This window comes from Sinocyclocheilus grahami, unplaced genomic scaffold, assembly GCF_001515645.1.
Source record: "Sinocyclocheilus grahami isolate Dianchi unplaced genomic scaffold, SAMN03320097.WGS_v1.1 scaffold372.1, whole genome shotgun sequence".
Lineage (NCBI taxonomy): Eukaryota > Metazoa > Chordata > Actinopteri > Cypriniformes > Cyprinidae > Sinocyclocheilus > Sinocyclocheilus grahami.
The window spans coordinates 206,568-212,773 of record NW_015505551.1 but is presented as its reverse complement, the minus strand read 5'-3'; positions in this window follow the sequence as shown (position 1 = coordinate 212,773).

Here is a 6,206-nt window from a genome sequence, read left to right as displayed (position 1 = left end):
AAAATATATATATATATATATATATATATATATATATATATATATATATATTTATTTGTTAATTTGATTGTATCGTTTTTATTTTACTCTCTTTTATTGGTAGTAAATGCATCGTAATGCTGTGCATTTGCATAAAGAAAAAAAGAAGGAAAAAGCCACCTTTAATAAAAAAAATATTTATGACTCTAAAGAACTTCAAAGAATATCATATGGTATCACCATGGAGCCACATCCAAAAATCCATGCTCCGGTGATGATCATTCATTCAGTTTTGTTGCATCTCTCCTTCTTGGTCAAGACAGTGATTAATGTACATTCACACAGCAATTTAATCACTATAATGTGGATTGACATGTAAGCATAACTACCTGCTCTCATTGGAAATTGCTGCATTGTAATACTACTCATATGCATAAAGTACAATTAAAAAGTACAAAAAGGCCACCAAAAATAAAGTTTTTCAATTCTGTATATACACACATACATACAGGTATATATATATTTTTTTCTTTTCTTTTTTTTTCTTTAAAGAGATAAAATCTTTAAAAGAAAAAATATCACAATGTTTTTGAGTGAACTATCCCTTTAATGCACGCCTCTCTCTTTCAATTTCTCTCTCTCGCGCGCTCTGTGTGTGTGTGTGTGTGTGTGTGTGTGTGTGTGTGTTGAATACAGTGTGAGGCTTTGCCCACAGTTGATGGGTTGAGGGTAAGTGCCACCCGGGGCCAGCATGGCACAGTGCCACACACCTCTCTTGTACGTTGTCAACGGCCTGTCAGATGCTTCGAAAAACTTCCACCTGTGCTTTTCAACACGCTTCTCGCAAGAGGCTTTCATTGAGATTCATTCAATGGCACATTCATTGAAAAACAGGATAAAAACAAAACCTATCATCTTGACGAATAACAATGTAGGTTTAAAAACAAATGTAATAGAAACCCCTGTTAAATGTGTTGCTGTTTAGCTGTAGTTTTCTTCATGCAGCTAAACCCTGACATCTTCATTCGTGGCGCTTCAGGGAACACAGGGGTGGGAATGAAGAGCATATCCACTGCCTTTCAAGTGGGCAAGAAAAGCACCACAGTGGCTTGGCTTTCACTTGTTTTTCTGGCAAGGACGACCGTGCATTTTCTAGAACATTGACAGAAAACCGCAAACTGTTTGGCTGTATGCCTGCTTTCAGTGTGAGTAGATCAGCAAAGTTCAATTTTACTACAAGGGTCTCCTGAGATCCAGAAGATAAGAGTTTTTTAAACCCTAATTTCCATTTTTCTTTTTCTTTTGAGTCTTTGGCTGTTATAACGTCGTGTACTTGAAGTGTTTTGGACTCATTGCCTATTATGAATCATATTTCCCACCAAATTTGTTATACTTGTGACTCAAAGTCCATGTTTATAGTAGTGTCATAATGTGCTCTGTCAGACATATGTCTAAAAATACGCCAGCCATATGTTATACCAGTGCTATTTTCAAAGCTATTGAGGAACGTGCTATTTCACAAACAAATAAAAATTTATTGTTTTACAATTTTTGGACAGATCTGATGAGGCCGACATCACGGGCAATGCAGCTGTTGGACTTAATAAATCACCTTAGTGTTGCTAACAATAAAATCTTGTCTTGTTGCTATGTGAAGCTTTGCTTATGTGCGTTTCTAAGCTTCGAATGCTCGACAGGGGACTGTAGAGGCCACTTCCCGGCGCCAGAGCTTTTATTCTGACCTGAGGGTCGTCCTGTCACTTTGGCAAGATTTTTGCAGTTTGGTGTGAAATGTGATCAAAGATGAAATTTCTGGAGGTTAGTCTATGTATAATGGCTTATTAGGAAAGTACACAGTACTGTTCATAAATTTGGGGTCAGTATTTATTTTTTATTTTTTTATTAACACTTTTATTCAGCAAGGATGCATTTAATTGATCAAACGTGACAGAAAACTTTTGTAACATTATAAATGTTTAACTATTTCAAATAAATGCTGTTCTTTTGAACTTTATATTTATCAGATAATCCTGAAAAAATGGTTTCCACAATTTATTTTTTTACATTGTGAATAATAAGAAATGATTGTTGAGCACCAAATCAGCATATTAAAGAGATACTCCACCCCAAAATAAAAAAAATTGTCATTAATCACTTACCCCCATGCCATTCCAAACCCGTAAAAGCTTTGTTCGTCTTCGGAACACAATTTAAGACATTTTGGATGAAAACCGGGAGGCTTGTGACTGTACAATTGACTCCCAAGTAAATTACACTGTCAAGGTCCAGAAAAGTATGAAAGACATCGTCAGAATAGTCCATCTGCCATCAGTGGTTCAACCGTAACGTTATGAAGCGACAAGAATACTTTTTGTATGCGAAGAAAACAAAAATAACAACTTTATTCAACAATTCGTCTCCTCTGTCTCTCTTCGCATCACCGTAGCGCCATTTTGGAGAATATCTGCTGAACGCAAGCAGCGTACGCTATTCTGTGTCAGCCGCACTGCACGGATGCGCTGTTTTTGTTCAAATCAAAGCGTAAATACACGTAGAAAACGTATCCTTGTCGCGGCTGACACAGAATAGTGTACGCAGTTTGGGGGTTTGGAACGACATGGGGGTAAGTGATTAATGACAAAATTCTCATTTTGGGGTGAAGTATCCCTTTAATGATTTCTGAAGGATCACGTGACACTGAAAACTGGAGTAATACATAGTTACTGAAAATCAGCCTTGACATGAACAAATTACATTTTAAAATAGATCAAAATAGAAAATTATTTCAAATTGTAACTTAATTGTAATAGTAATTCAACAAACTTAGAAAAATGAGCCCCAAAATCTATAGATAAGAATCTTATTTCCACTATTTACAGATCAAGTATAAAACACATTAAACAGAGCCAAACTGCTTTTTAACTGCTGTTGATGAATGACTTGCAACATTAGGGCATGTACTCATGCAGCGATAAAGTCAACCGATAACCTCAGAGCTAGGCCTGTCGCAATAATCAATATTTCGACTTATCGCGCAATATATGTACATGACCTCAATCATTTTTGGTGATGCAATATATCGCCCATTATATTTACTTAAATTAGTGTCACTATGTTTTGTACATTCCACTTGCACCTGTGTCTTTTGCAGCGTCTCGTGCATAATGTGGTGTAGTCATAAGGTGCTAGTTCAAATTTAAAAAATGCTTCTACAAAAAAAGTTTCATCTGCAGAAATGGCCTTGTTTAGGGATCTGTGTCTTTGTGCATACGGACATCTGACTGCTGAGTAGTGATTGTGTTTTTCAGCAATACAGTGCACCCTTCATTTACAGAGAAAAGGTCAGGGAAAAATCTGTAGATGGAAAAAGTTCTTTGTGCATTTTTCTTTTTTTCTACTTGTTACTTTGCACTTTTTGTTAGAACATGTTTATTTACTAATTATTCAAGTTTTTAAGGTATCTAATATTTTGATACTTAATTTCCATGATCTAAATATTCTTAAAAATTAAAAGTTTGATGTAATTTGGAAGTGTGTAGGCCTTCTTGCATTATTATGCTGTTACATTGATTATATATTCAGTGGCATAAAATGGTCTTTAAAATGACAATAATATAGTTTCTCGCAATTATTTCTGGAGCAATATATTGCACAACCAAAAGTTGTTATCGTGACAGGCCTACTCAGAGCAACAGAAACAGAACAAAATATTATGCTATGAGGGCAGTGTGAAAATAAAGAAGGGCCGAATGAGAGAAGGGTGTAATGCTCGCATGTTTTTTTGGGAGGATACGCGCGTGTAATGGCACAGGAGAGGCTGTAAAAGGAGACGCGTGTTTGCACTCCCTCAGGAGTGAGGAAAGGCCTCAGTGGTGTTGAGTTAGCAGTGGAGCCAGCTTGCCTGCCTGCCAGCCATTCTTTCTCTCTCTCTTTCTCATTCGCTGTCTCTCTCTCCTTTGCTTCCTGGTACACCCCCACTTGACAAGGTTAATCTGTCCTGATGATGAGCAGTTGCGCTTGGCTCCGCTTTTTTCGTAGATTCCTTCCGATAACCGTAACCTGAACCCTGCATGCGAGATAGGAGCAGGAGAGCCGAGCAGGCGCTCTGCGGTGAGGAACTCGCACACCTCCTCAAATGCTTTTATTACTTGGACTCTTTTCAGCTAGAGAATGATGAGCATCTGGTGAAAAAGGTTTATGTGGTTAGATCAGATGTAACATTGTTCGGTGTTGTTATTTGATTAGTTAAAGAATGGATATGAGTTGCTAGTTGCAACTTTAGCCTGAACATACATACATACATACATACATACATACAAGTTTATTTATTTGGGCTATTTAAAAAAAAAAAAAATGTGTTAGTCCAGTGATGATATTTTCAGGGTAGCCTAGTTTTTTTCTTTTCACTTTCTGTACACAAACAAACAAACAAATAATCCCACTGTAACAAATGGATATTAATTTTACACACGTAGGGGGTCACGTTGTCAAAATTGTCAAAAATTTCAGCTAAATGTAAGCAATATATGTAGCTTAAATTTAGCAGAATTTTTTGTTATATTTTAAATATATAAAATAATATGAATATAATGAACTATACTTACTGTAGCTATAATATATATATATATATATATATTAGTTAGAACTATATGTATTTTCCTATTCATTTAATATAAACAATTTTTTCCCCCCAAAATTATTGTATTACATAAAATATTTTAATGCATTTTGGTAGTATAACGTAAAGAATAATTCATATAAGAATTGGTCTTTTAAAAAGAAAGACAGCTACATTAGCAGCACACATCTAGAAAGGGCATATGTGAAAAAAATTAAAACGCAGAACAAATATTCTGCGGCATCTCCTATTCAGTGGTAAGAAGCTCCAGCTCGGAGCGCCTGGAGTCAAGCCAACAGGAACAGGTTCTAGGTGAACTGAATCCCGCCAGCTGTTGCCTGGTCGTGACCATGGCAACTGCTGCACAATATTTGTATTAGGATGTGTGGGGGGACATCTGATACAGACAGTGCAGACCAGCTCGGTGCAGCTGTCCCAAGAAAAACAACTTTCCCTGTCTCTCTTCAATTAGTTCTTTCTGACTTCTGGGGATACAAAGGCGCTTGGGTCGAGTTGGGTCAACTTTAGGACAAAATAGTGACATAAAATAGTGAAATAATCCAATAGTGGAATAATATTTCGGCCATGTGTTTACCGTATGTGTGCTAATAATGCTTAGCGAACAGGCCGTAACGTCGGTAAACATTTACAGTCTACACCTGGCTAACCTTTGCCACAAACCACCCACTCGCCAGGCATTGTGATATTGACAAAGAGGACAAATGAATATTGTTTGACATCATTGTGGAACGTGTCCAAAGCTGTATAACAACTTAGCAGTGCAGTATATGTTAACAGAAACAATGAATCACCGGCGGAGGCCAAATCCACAGGAAAAACCACAATTATGTAGCTCATTCAATACTTTCTCTTTGTTTGTAAGCAGAGTAATAGCAACAGTTTGGTTGGTTCATCACATGTGATGTGCAAAAAGAGTCAACATACATTTATATGTTTGTCCAATGCTGTCTGGAAGCTTTCAAATTTAGATTTTTACTTCGTAAGTAAATTTGTAGGTACTGTTATTCATTAAAAGAAAAACATGGGAAATTGAACGGGGAGAGTAGTGAATAAACTTTTTTGGGGCCTTAATACTGATACTTTAAATCCATGATATTAAAGTATCAATGAAGTATCAATAAACTTCATAATATTGATATAAACTCCATTTACTAAATTAATTGAGTAGTTCACTGGGGCGTAAAAGATACTTCTAAAAGCCTGTATAATGTATTATAAAGATATGATGCATTGTAATGCATTAAATGTTTCATTAATAATTGTTCACAATTATGATATAATACTTAACAAATAATTGTAACAAATAACAGTAATAAATAATTACTGTTTAAATTTATAGCATATCTATGAATAGATAATTATTATAATGCATTATTTAGGAGGACATACAAGCAGTTCTAAAAGTAATTATACATTTATTGTAATGTTCTATGAATATTTTATATGCAATTAAATATTGCATTATATATATCAAGGCCGTAACCATGTATTGAAAATTTGGGGGGGGGGACCAATTTACATACATACACACACATATATATATATATATATATATATATATATATATATATATATATATATATATATA